General features: G+C 36.1%; 1 long non-coding RNA gene across 1 annotated transcript; it reads left to right on the forward strand.

Annotated features, from left to right (window-relative positions):
• On the forward strand, positions 1–12,289 carry LOC149112343 (uncharacterized). Its single transcript, XR_016207381.1, has 5 exons — positions 1–234; positions 2,507–2,591; positions 3,443–3,511; positions 3,645–3,714; positions 9,139–12,289. It is a non-coding gene; the product is annotated as an uncharacterized LOC149112343 (long non-coding RNA).
• The last annotated feature ends 1,679 nt before the right edge of the window (positions 12,290–13,968 follow it).

A 13,968-nucleotide genomic window follows, 5' to 3' on the forward strand; every position in this document is an offset into this window, starting at 1 on the left:
TCAACTTGAATTTGCATTGCAAATCACAACCGCGTACCTTTGCACGAGGTTTTCTCGCTAGTGTAGCAGCGCGAATTTCTTCTTTCAAACTTTGCCTAGTGCCGTGTCTACATTACAAGAAATGTCTCCAAACGTGCTCCAGGCGCAAACGTTTGCTGGTGGAACCTTCTGGAGGGAAATAGCCATTCAAGCGCCAAGAACTCGAGATGCAGTGTCGTCTTTGACCAGGTCTCGGTATGTAATGAAACTATGTTTTATTGCTACTTTTGAGTACTTAGATGGTTAAAAAGAGTTTCCATGCTTTGAGGCATTTATTTAGCCCAAAATTAATCGGTATCTCGTGATTTACAGCTCGGTAAATCGAATGTTAGGCCGGAGTGTTTCTAGTCTCCTCCGCAGCCGCTTTTTGCGATGTCACGCAACCCTCCCCCGAAAGAATCCGATTTACATTCCTTTGCCGAAATTAGCCAATCGCAGCTTCGGTTTCATTTTCAAGGACCTTCTAGCGCCAAATTTGAAATTCGCCTTTTGAGACCTGTCCAATCAGAGACTGTTTTTTAACTTTGCATCACGTCATGGGAAATGTCAGAAATCAACAGTGTGGAAGGCATTTAAAGGGGAGGGACGAGGGGAAACTAGAAGTGCGAAGTGCAATTGGAGGGAGAGGGAAGTGACTGCATGCAAGCACATCAATGTTTTTTCATTTGACCCCTTGTTAAATATGCAAAACCCAGAAAGCTGTGAAATGTCTGGCCGTCAAATGGTCCAATTATCTAGAATCGTCCCACTTTGCCACAGATCCCTGTCGGGTTCTTTAATTTCTTGTTTTTCTTGCCTCCTTGCTGCGAGGAAATGACAGAATAAAAAGAAAATAGGCATTTTATAAGCACTGATTTAAGGACGCTGGCAATAGTCTCCAACACTTTTCTAACAGCTATACTTTGAAGGATTAAGACTACCACTGATTATTGTAGCATCAATTATTGATGCTATAATAATGGTATGACACAAATGCCCAATGATTGATGAACAAGTTGCGCTCATCCTTTTTTTAAAACAGGTTACTATAGCAACAATACAACCAGTTAAAACAGAATTAGTTTTAGCTTTAAGTGCTTATAACTCAAAAACAAGCTCAGTGACCTCCATTTTTATTTTCAAATTGTGATGAGCGTGATAAGGTGCAACTTTTTGCAAAGTTAAAAAAAAATTCTGTGTTAAGGGTTCAGAGCTACCTCAACCCTGAACCCTCTTTACAGAATTTTTGTAAACTTCGTAGGAAAAGTGGGCAGTGAGGGGGTGAAGGCAGAAGGAGGGAATAAATGCCTGCCTGCAATGGCTGTGAAAATGAGAAACACCTAATCAGTTGCACTTCAGTGATCTCCCGGAAATGATGGATGGATGAATGAATGACTGAATGAATGAATAAATGAATGAATGAATGGATGAATAAATGAATGAATGAGTGAGTGAGTGAGTGAGTTGAGTGGGTGAGTGCATGCGTGTGTGCGTGCGTGAGTGAGTGAGTGAGTGAGTTAGTGAGTGAGTGAGTGAGTGAGTGAGTGAATGAATGAACTTTATTTAATTTTCAGAGTGTTTAGCTAGATCAACCAGCCAATCAAATTGAACATTAAAAAAAGCTAAAATGCACTTCCAATAAAAACAAAAATAAAAAACATCAGAGAGAACACAGTTGCTATGTAGCGTATTTATAAATCAAAAAGACTCCTAGTGATAATTGTAAGCTTTCAAAATGAAGTTTTGACATAAAGGCAAACAAAGCCATTCTTCCTCTGAGAATATTTTCAAACTGTTGAAACGGCAGGACTGCTTTGGAGTTGTACTAGCCAAAATTTGCAGCTAAGTTGGTTAAATTAATGCCATTGGCGCAAGATTGTTGCAATTGTCTGATTGTTTCTACAACCCGTTGTGGCCTGAAATTCACAACTTACCAATAAATCTCTGACAAGGACACTGATTAAAAGCAATTAACGTACTTGAAATTCTGGAGAAAGCAAGTCCAACATGGAGGAAATCAAAATGAGTACATGCCAATTTACCAGCAACCAAGAAGCTGTCATGGGAAGATTCTCCTATGTTCGATTGTTGTGTTCGGGTTCGTGTTTCATGGATTGTGTTCGACTGAGTTCGGCAACTGAACTCAATCATACATGAACAAAGATCATGTTATGTGGTCTAAAAAACATGAAAAACACTCACTATAGCGAAGTAACATGAGCCTCAAGGAACTTGTTTATGACTTTCAACACCAGTTTTTCAAAAATCAAGCATTTGGAAATCTTTTTGAAATTTCACTCCCTGCCCTCCCCCAACAATAATCCAATCGTTATGGACAATCTCTTACATTTGATTTGCTTGTAAAAATTTTCTTGAGTGATTGTTGGAACATATTTGCGCACATGTTGATGTTACTATGATTCATACTTGAAAAAGCAGACAGTAGATAACTTATCAAAGTATCTGTATTGTACTTACATTGTATCAGGAAAAACATGAAACAATGTGATGATATTGGAGTACTGAAAGACTGATGGTGGACTTCAGATACAGCTGCTGTACATATATTAAAGGTAATTTTTGGTATACATGGGAATTAGGAACTGATATAGCAGCTACACGTACCACATGTAGTACTGGTTAGAATTCTGTCTCCTGAGAATTGATGATGGGGACATTGCCATTTTTGAACATGACATATCTTATTGTAGAGATGTCAGGACTCCTTTATCACAAGTGTTAAACTTATCTTGATGTGTTAAAGGACCACCATCAGCCAGAGTGCATTGCTGATGGCAAGCTCGCCAGCAATGCACTGTGGTTGATGGTGGTCTTTTGTTTTCTGCATTACAGTACAAACATGAAACATTCTATTAAAGAGGATGTCCGCCTCGAAAGGAAAGCCACCATATTGTTTGGTTTACAAAATCAAGTAAACAGTTGATCGTTCTTTCACCAGCATAACTATCCTCAATGTTGTTCGTTACAATGAGGGAACTTCCTTGGCTCTCATCCATCTTCACGGGGAAATTTCCTTGACTTTCCACACAAGTTCATGACAAATCAAGATAACATGTGAGGCATTCAATAGCAATAACAATAAAAGAGGCACGCAAAGCACACAGAGCTTATTTACCTGGAGAAAGCAACTTTGTAGTATTTCCGATGCAGTGTTCTTTACACATGTTTATTTTTGGATTATTTTGTTTAGTCCCGGAATGTTAGTGGCAAAATATGAATTGTGGGAAGTTGCTCTTTGCTACACATTATGGTTTGCTAGAAAAATGTAAACAAAGTTGCTGTTGAAACAATCACTTTTATTAATAATTTTGATAGCATTTTTAATGCTGCATGTTGTAACTTCTACTCAAAAGTAAATAGCAACTGATAAGTCTTTCATTGAAATATTTTTATTCATTATCAGACAAACAAGAAGCAAACAACAACATGGAACCACTGAGATCAGTGGAGGAGTCAGTAACAGCTAGATTAGGTCAGTTTATATTTCTGGTATCTGCAATGCTGTTTGTAAGTGTACCTGCACTTGTATATATTACTGCTCTGTATTACATTATGTAAGAAATCTTAAGTAACTAAGACAACAATATGTTTGTATCTCTTATCAGGGCAAACAAGTAACACAGTCATTAACGCCAAAAGATCAGTGGAGGAAGTAGAATACATCAGACATGGCAGGTCAGTTTCTTCATTATTATGTAGTGGACTAGTGTATCATGACTATAATTTTAGTCAGGAACGGATACAGAGTACCATTATTGGATGGAATTCAGCAGAGAAATCCAGCAGATTTTTGACATGATTGTTACTAAGTTAAATGGCAGTTGTTGGTGTCAAGATTATTTGGGAACACCCAATGCTTTTTTTTGCTGGGACAAAAAAAGTTTGAAGTTCTGTAATTTTTTTTACAAGGATTTACCAACTGGTACTTCTCCTTACAACAAGTAGTCAAAACTGTTGATCTAGTTAATCGATTTTTAAAAGTTCTAGTTTCTCAGGTTTTTAAAACAAAAGTCAACATGTTAAAAAATGTTGACTTTTGTAAGCTGAACATAGCCTGCATAGCAAACGTTACCGCATGAGAGCAAAAAATCAACAAAGTAGGGGTTGTGTGGCCAGTGAGGGAACGCTTGCCTGCTAACCCCACAATTCTGAAAAATGCCCACTAAATTTCATAGATGAGTTCATTTATTGATTGACAGCTTGTCACTGAGCACTACAGAATGACACTACTTTAAATTGATTTAAAGCGAAAATACCTGTACCCCAAGTGTTTGGAAAAAATGAATTGCTCTCTGTTTGGATTAAGTCATAATGTTGACAAGTTTAACGAAAAGCTTTTTATAAAAATCAAATAATGGAACAACTTACCATGTGCTATTGTATTTTTCATCTGATAAGCAAGCTTGCTAAAATGACAATAGCACTATCTACATTACGTACTCCTTTGTAGGGCAATAAGTGAAATGTTCGGCTATAAGAGCTGCTTTTCCTGTGGTTTATCTTTTATCATTCACTATTCACTAATTTGCTATTCACTGTGTATTTGACTTTAAATAAATTACATGTAAGCAAATTTGATATACTTAATCAATCAATAAGACATGCCGCACCAAGCAGGAGCCCTGTTTTTGGGTAAATGGGTTATTCAGAATTGAGGGGTTTGCGGGCAAGCGTTTCCTCGCTCCCCCCCCCCCCCCCACCACCCCCTTCCTCGTCTAGTTTTTTGCTCTTTCTCCAATTTTTTTGTGGCCAGAATGCAGAAAACTTCCTTGTACTGGAACGCTACTGCCGGCTAACTGAATGGGCCTTCAAGGGTCCAGGCTCAAAATATAAATCCTCTCCACTTATTGTGATATTTTTGTGGGGGGGAGGGGGTGTGAGTTGATGATTTTTTTTTTTTCTCATAAAAAGTATTGAAACAATTTGTGAGGGGAAGATTATTGACAACTGAGATGGCTCCAAATTTTTACTAAGAAATGCTGTTTTAAACTCAACATCCTTACTGACAACTGACAGATACATGTAGTTCCAAGTTTTTACTAACTGATCACATTTTTATTTCAACATCTCAACTGACAGCTGACAGCAGATTCAAACTTTTTGATGACAAACCACTTTTTCCTTACTATCAACTGACGGATCTAGCTCCAAATTTGAACTGGCAATTCATGTTTTGGACTCCACATCCTTGCTGATAACTGAAGCTAAAGATGGCTCCAAATTTGCAATGACAATTCAAGTTTTGAACTCCACATCATTACTGACAACTGAACGATGGCTCCAAATTTTTACTGACAATTCAAGTTTTGAACTCCACATCCTGACTGACAACTGAACGAAGGCTCCAAATTTGTACTGATAAATCATGATTTGAACTCCACACACTTACTGACAACTGAATGATAGCTCCAAATTTGCACTGACTATTCAAGTTTTGAACTCCACATCCTGACTGACAACTGAACGAAGGCTCCAAATTTGCACTGACAATTTAAGTTTTGAACTCCATATCCTGACTGACAACTGAACCATGGCTCCAAATTTGCACTGATGATTCAAGTTTTGAACTCCACATCCTGACTGACAACTGAACGATGGCTCCAAATTTACACTGACAATTCAAGTATTAAACTCCATCCTGTTGCTGACAACTGAACGATGATTCAAAATTTGCATTGACAGTTTTTACCTCCACATCCTTACTGACAACGGTGAAATGGCTCTAAATTTGTACAGACAATTCAAGAATTAAACTCCACATCATTACTTACAACTGAACGATGGCTCCAAATTTTCACTGACAATTCAAGTTTTGAACACCACATCGTTCCTGACAACTGTGAGATGGCTCTAAATTTGCACTGACAATTCAAGTATTAAACTCCACATTGTTACTGACAACTGAACGATGGTTCAAAATTTGCACTGACAATTCAAGGTTTTAACTCCACATCCTTACTGACAACTGTGAGATGGCTCCATATTTGCACTGACAATTCATGTTTTGAACTCTGCATCCTTCTGGCAACTGTGAGATGGCTCTAAATTTGCACTGACAATTTACGTATTAAACTCCACATCCTTCTGACAACTGAACGATGGCTCAAATTTGCACTGATAAATCATGTTTTGAACGCCACATCCTTACTGACAACTGAGAGATGGCTCCAAATTTGCACCGATAAATCATTTTTTGAACTCCACATCGTTACTGACAACTGAACGATAGCTCCAAATTGGCACTGACAATTCAAGTTTTGAACTCCAGATCCTTCCGACAACTGTGAGATTGCTCTAAATTTGCACTGACGATTCAAGTTTTAAACTCCACCCCGTTACTGACAACTGAACAATGGTTCCAAATTTGCACTGACAATTTAACTTTTTGAACTTTCCATCCTTACTGACAACTGAATTGCACTGACAATTCACGTTTTGAACTCCTAGTGCATACCGACAACTGAACGATGACTCCAAATTTGCACTGGTAAATCATGTTTTGAACTCCACATCCTTACTTACAACTGAGAGAAGGCTCCAAATTTTCTCTGACAAATCATGTTTCAATCTCAACATCCTTATTTACAACTGACAGATGATGCCAAATTTTATCAGACCAGTCATGTTTTGATCTCAACATCTCAGAGGCCAAATTAATTTTATACTAGAGACGAAATATCCGACGCGAAATGTATATAAGGAGACATTTTATCCATCTGAAACATTTGACAGATGGTTCCAAATTTAAACTCACAAGTCATGTTTTGATTTCAACATCCGAACTGACAGCTAACGAATGATTCCAAATTTTAACCTGCAAATCATGTTTTGATCTCAGTATCCTTAATGACAAGTAGCAAATGATCGCAATTTTTACTGGAAAATTAACAAATTGATGTCAGTTTTTTATGCATCTGTCCTCTTATTGATGATAAATTGCGTCATAACATTGTCAAAGTGGCTGTGTAGCCAATGGCCGGGAATAAATGAGGGGAAAAGACGCCGTAAACTTGCCGTAAACAAAGATAAGTGAAGTTTTTTCAAAATGATGCGAACATTGTCAATAGCTTTTCTCGCTTTTTGATTGGGTACTTAAAAAAGTCCATAAAATCTCATTGGTTAAAAAGTTGACAGTTTGACAGCTGAAAGTTGAACTTGAAAGCTTGCATAAATTACAATTTTATCCGTCTGTACTCTTATTGATGATAAAAATGAGCCAATCAGCGCGAAAGAAATTATACAGTTATTGTAAAATTGTGTTTTGATCTGGACATTCTTACTGACAATAGTGACAGATTATTCCAAATTGTAACTGACAATTCATGTTTGATCTCAACATCCTCACTGACAACTCGTCCGTGTAGATCACCAACAGACATTCATATTTCATTCGCTTTATCCTTACCGGGACATGACTGATGGATGGCTTGGAAGTCACTGACTGGCTAGTCCCGTTTCGATCTCAGAAGCATAGTGAACAATAATATTGTCAGATGACTTGAAATTTTAACTAACACCTTGTCTCGATCACTTCATCCTTAGTGACAACTGACAAATTACCCCAAGTTTTAACTTATGCCGTTCATATTTTGATCTTGGCATGTTTTTCTGCCAACTTACAGATCTCTCCAAATAATTGTAATTGAGAAATCATGTTTAAAAAGTGAGGTTCTGTTGACAACAACTATCAATTGACTCCACATTTTACAGACAAATCATGCTTTTATCTCGGTATCCTTCTTACACCTAACAGATGACCTCAAATTGTAACTGAGAAATCAGCTACTGATCTAGGCATATTTCTTTAAAGACGGATTCCGCTCAAAATTCGAGCAATAAGTGCAAAAATTATTTACTAAAAATCTACGCAATGCATGGTAACTTTTTTAATACTATTTAAAACATCTCACTTTAAATAATTTCTCTAAGTGACCCTGCGATTAAATTCTCGAGCATTGCCGAAAAAGTCAATGTCAAACCTCGTAAGAATGCTCAATGCGTGTATCATTGTGTTTTCAACTAACGCGAAATGTGCGTTTTAATTGAGATACGGAGAACTTCAAGTTTTCGCGGGGTCAACTTGAGAGCTTTAGTCTCGGTAAGTTCTTTTTACCTTTATTCAAAACATTACCATGCTATGACGTTTTTTGGTAGCTTTATTTTTGCCACTATTTCCCGAATGTTCTGCGGAAATCATCTAAACAAGTGATGGCTCGCAAAATCAGGGGGAAAGCAGAGCTTTTTTTACTTGTTTCCAAATGAGAAAATACGCTTTTTGCTGAACGTTTTTTGGGGTATGGCGAAAGACAAACTGGTTGGCAAATATCAGCTGGACTGTGGAATTCATGAGACAATAGTGTTAGAACTGGATAATTAACACAGTAGTTAACTGACTTTCTTTTTCAAAGAAGCCGAGCTGAAATTTGTTGGAATATCTTCAAATATTGGGGTCTTATCTCAGTTTTCTTTGAAATGTTCTTCTCGTCACTAGATAGTTTGCTTTATAAGTACGAGGTTGGCAGAGTAAAAGTAAATGGAGAGAATACATTATGTACAACACATTTATTGTAAATATTGTAGACATAAAAGCAATCTTCACCTGGGTTACCGTTTACAAAGTCTACAACTTCATAGAACAACAACAACAACAATAGCAAAAAACAGTTATTGAATCAAACTGTGCTACAGATGGATTGTTGTCATCAATGCTACTACTGTCGTTTCTATTGTTATGTTGGCCCGTGCTATGGTCCAGTAACCAGTCTACAAATTCAATTTTCACCCTCTCTATTTAAAGAAAAACCGAAATCAAGAAGTACATCATAGCCATAGTTACTATAAATAATGTTGAGGTTTTCTGATCCATTAACTTGCAAAAGTGATCGAAATCCAATTGGTCCTTACAAAATCAGTACATTGTCAAGAAAGCGAGTGATGAGAATAAAGACAATCAACAGTACGGGAATTCTGTAGCCGATGTATATGGGATAGAATGAAGAAAGCTTCACGTAGTTCCAAAGAAAGTACAAATGCAATACAAAGCTTCAGTATAATATATTTATATCAAACATTTTTGTTTTCTTTCTTTCTTTCTTTCAGACAATTGAGGGAAGATAAAGGCAAAGACAAAGACAAACACTCGAGGCAATATTAAGAAGACAGGACACTTAGAAAAAGACATAGTATGCAAGGGACAAAAGTAAGACAGATTGAGAGATTGAGAGATTGAGAGTTTTTTTTCAAACCAAAAAGTAGGACGTGTAAGGCTGGACTAAACGTTAGGATCGCGATGAACTGACCCGAAAGATGATTTACAATTACGTTTTATAGAAAATGTGTTGTCAGCTTTGCTTTACAAATTTTAATCCAGTTTTCATCTTTTTGTCTTTGTTCACGATGCCAGAGCTTGGTGGATTGTGTGACTGATGCTACGTGACTCTTGGGCATCAGTGCTGTTGCGTTACACTAGCGGCCTTTGAAAATATGTTAATAAGGCTTTGTATGGGAATTTCAGTATACGGCTTTGCAACAGGAGATTTAACTGCTAATTTAGCAAATAAAGATTGTGAAGTGCCTTTTGATATTTTGTTGGCTCGTTCAGACAAACGGCAAGGCAGCAGGGTACCAAAAGAAACTTTATCTTCTTTATTTTCTGAGTTAGCAGTTAGAATACGGCAATATTTCCTGTGTTTGAGTAATTTCCATACAAAACCTTATTAACATATTCTCAACGGCCGTTAGTGTAACGCAACACTACTGTTGTTCAATAGTCGCGTACGTTTCTATCATATGATTCACTGAGTTCTCGTATCGTGAGCTTCGTAATTCTTTGATTTTCCTTAAAGCGAATTTTTATAGCTGTCTTTCCTATTTGGAATCACAACTTTGTGCAAGCTTTCTTTCAGACCAATCTCAGAATTGATTGTCTTGTTTGTCCAAAATCTCTCAACCAAAAGCAAGTTTAGAGTTTCCTTGAAACCAGAATTTAAAAGTATGTCCGTACGAATCGCTGCTAAGTTTTTGTCGAGTTAGTTTTTGTACAAAATCAATTTCTCTTGCTTATTAAATGTTTCCTAAAAATTGTCTTGATTGCCCAAATTTATTGTAAGGGTAACCCCTGGCAAAATTTTTAATTTCCCCGCCAAAAAACTTAGAAAAAAATACGGGCGCCTAAAATACGCTTGCGCTAGATTTTTTACATTTTATTTTCTGTGTCATCCCTTGTTGAAAATTTTTATTTTCCCGCCAAAAAACTTAGAAAAAATACGGGCGCCTAAAATACGCATGCGCCATTTTTTTAAAATTTTTTTGATAATATTTTTAATTACTGTGTACTGTTATCTCTCAACTGTTGTTCATTAAAGTATTATTTCATCCACTCAATAAAAGTAATAAAACATTGAAACTTGCTTTCTCTTCTTTTGCTTCTTTTATTGACATCAAGTAAATAATGACAAATCAATAACTCACTAATTTTCGTTAATTAGTTTATTGAAATTCAATTAAATTAATTACAAAGGTGTCATCAAAAAACTTGTTCTCTATATACTAAGACTTTTGGCGGGAAAATTGGAAAACATTTGCACAGCGTTTCCCCTAACAACTTTTTTGACAAACATTTTTAGGGGGTACCCTCTTGAATTTTTCCCGCCAAAAAAAATGAGCATATACCCTCTTGAACAAAAACTAACGAAACATTTTTATTTTAAGCATTCGAGTTTTTTTTAAAAAAAACTAAGATTTTGAATCCAGTAAATGTTTGTTTGTGTTCAAGATGGTATATTTCATGATGATATCTTGTTAAATAGTTGGCCGTAAAACGACGAGCAGCGAGAAACCTATTTACAAATATGAGAAGAGCAAGTTAAAATTTCTACAACTGCAACGTTTCTACACAACATTGAGAAGGTGAAAACATTTCTAAATGGAAGTATTTCAGAAAGTTTATATAACCGGGTAACTAGTGCCCCAGCTACATAAACTCTCTCAACTACAGCGATTCTAAAATGTCCCCACCTTCTCTATGTTGTACAGAAACATTGCGGCTGTAGATATTTTTACTGGCTCGTCTCATTTCTGTATATAGATTTCTAGCTGCCCGTCATCCACAGCTTAACTATTTAAGGTGATATCATCATGCAATATATTTCAAGAAGATAGCAAAAGCAAGCCATGAACCCGATTACTCCTATGAAATAATTAAAACACCGGTAAAACTTCAATCCAGTCCTAGCGTTTGAAAAATGTTAGAGCTTCCGTCACTTTCAGCCGAGATGAAAAGCAAAAACCCGACAAATTATAGGCCAATTTCTTAAAAAAATGTTCATAGCTTGCTTTGTTATCGTCTAAAAATGACTTCCAGAGAGGCGTTAAAGGTTAATGTCTGGTTATCAAGCTTCAAAATGTATCACTATAAATCGTATGGCTTCTGTTAAAACTTGGTCATTTACGAACGAAAGCAATAACATTTTAGAGGAATCAGACAATTGAAACTACAGCTTTGAAAAGCAAAGAGCTAATAGCAAATGTTTGGTAAATTTTGTCCGTAGCAAACGATAGCGTTAAAATTTTAGAAGAATCAGACAACTGAAGTTACGTTCGTGATACTAGATATAATAGTGAATACAACCGATAGCGACAACATTTTCAAAGAATCGAACTATTGGAGCCAAGTGTTGAAAATCAAAGCTGTAATAGTAAATACTTTTTTTAAAAATGTCGGTCAGTTGCCGAAGAAAGCAATATCATTTAGAACAGTCAAACAATTGGAACTACAAATGTTTGAAAAGCAACAAATCTATTCCGAATATTTTTGGTAAAAATGTTTATCAGTCCAAATATTAGCTTTAACATTTTAGAATATTCAGACAATTGGAGCTACATTTCTAAAACTCAGTATACCTGATAGGTAGGTCAAAACAATGGGACAATTGAAAAGCAATAATGGAAATAGTTGCTTGATACCAGACATAATTCATTACAGCCTCGCTGAAAGTTAAACGAGAGGATATTTTTGGTTTCTGATTGACCTTCTTGCGCGTATTTCCCATCCGAAAAAAACAAGACATAAACCGAACGTTTTCCGCAACGAAATGTACAAAAGAATATCTGCCGATAAATCTAGTATTTTCAGGAAATGAAGATCAATCCAGAAACCCAATATCCCCTTCTAGAATTATTTATTTTCCAGGTGGCTCTGCATGTCAGTATATACAATAAACGTCAAAAATGTTCGCGCTATTTTCTGTAGCGCATGAAACGAAAAAAAAAGAAAAGAAAAAAAGAAAAAGAAAAAGAAAGAAAAGAAAAGCGAAGGAAACGACGAAGAAAGCATTAAATGATACTGTGATCATGTCAACAAATGTTTCAAATATTCACTTGAATAAAGCTGCGGAAAAATTCAAATTTACAAAAGAATCGTTAAGGATTTCTGGAATAATTTGAAGTGTTTCATAATTTCAAATGACAAAGAAATAATAAATTGAACACTCTTAGTTAACTTCAATGCAAGCTGCCGCATTTTCAGATCGCTTGGGTCATTAATTTTGAACTGACAAGGAAAATGCTATTTTAACATACACAATTTCACATCAGATGAATTATTTTCCGTGACCTTTCTGAGAAAACAAACAAACAAAATTTAAACGTTCATGTCTATGCGACAAGACACTTCTTTAATTTCGTATCTGAAAATGCGAAGACTTGAAAATTAGGAATAACTCTCAGACAAATTAAAGTTTGAAAGCTTAAGTGAAACAATTTTCCACGACCGGTCATTCCATGTTGTTTTTGAGCAAGGGAATAGCCCTCAAACAGACAATTCACATTCTAAATTAAAACTAGGCCTTTGTAAAACTTGGTGCGTAATGCAATGTTGGAGAAAAAAGCAAATTAAACCGTTTAGCGTCGAATTGTTTGTCCAATTTATATTAGAACAGAATTTGCTATGATGATTGACATGATCACGTAAACAGTGGTTACTATCACGGTTTGATTTCAACATGCAGCGCCACCTTTAAATACTCTACAAAGGTCATCGCCTAGTAACAGGTTTTCAAACTTAGGAGAGTTGAGCGATTGTACAACAATTTGATATTTTCCACGAAAAATAAAAATAATTATACTTGACTCTGACAAAATATACGTGGTAAAGCATGCAAATGCCGAACCGATGAAATGTAATTTAATGAAGTTGATGATCGCCCGATCAAAGAAATAAAACTCCCCATAATTTGAAAACATGTCCTAAATGACAGCCCGAAAACGGTTGAAACCTTCCCGTCAAAAATGGCAGAGTCAATTAACAATCACTCCCAAATTTAATTTTTTCGCACCCGAATGTCACTCATTCTAATGCAAATATTTCAGCCGATTAAAAAAAATAAAACATTTAGCAAACAAAACGATTTTGAACTCGATTATATCCTCTCTAATGCTGCCATTTCTTATCGGAGAGATTTCAATTTAACCAAATTCTCAAATGCCATTCTCAACTTTGTCTTCATCCTCCCTGCCTGAATTATTTTGATCCGCTTGTGTTTTCCTGACTTTACAGTCTTCAGTCGTTTATACCCTGAAAATAGAATAGATAAAAATTGCATGAGGAACAAACCCCAAGTGTGGAAACGAACGGCTAAACCAGGAATAAAGAGTTCACGGAAAACTGTTAAACAAGAGCGCGTGTTGACAAGTACAAGACAAAGTTTGACAAAGAAACGTAACTTTCATAAAGAAAGCTAAGCTCTCGTTTGAAAAAAAACCGCTAAGAACCTAGCGTCTCGTATGGTTCCTGAAGTAGCTTCTAATGTATGTTTTACTCTCTTACTAAAGCCATACGGTTGTTCTGAAGTTCAACACGAAATGTAAACCTTGTCCGGCAAGCGCGCGTGGTAGAATGACTTCGAGCCGGTATTGTTACCTTAGAAGGTA

Source organism: Orbicella faveolata, unplaced genomic scaffold (genome assembly GCF_042242905.1).
Source record: "Orbicella faveolata isolate gen_17 unplaced genomic scaffold, um_ofav_v1 contig_2, whole genome shotgun sequence".
Lineage (NCBI taxonomy): Eukaryota > Metazoa > Cnidaria > Anthozoa > Scleractinia > Merulinidae > Orbicella > Orbicella faveolata.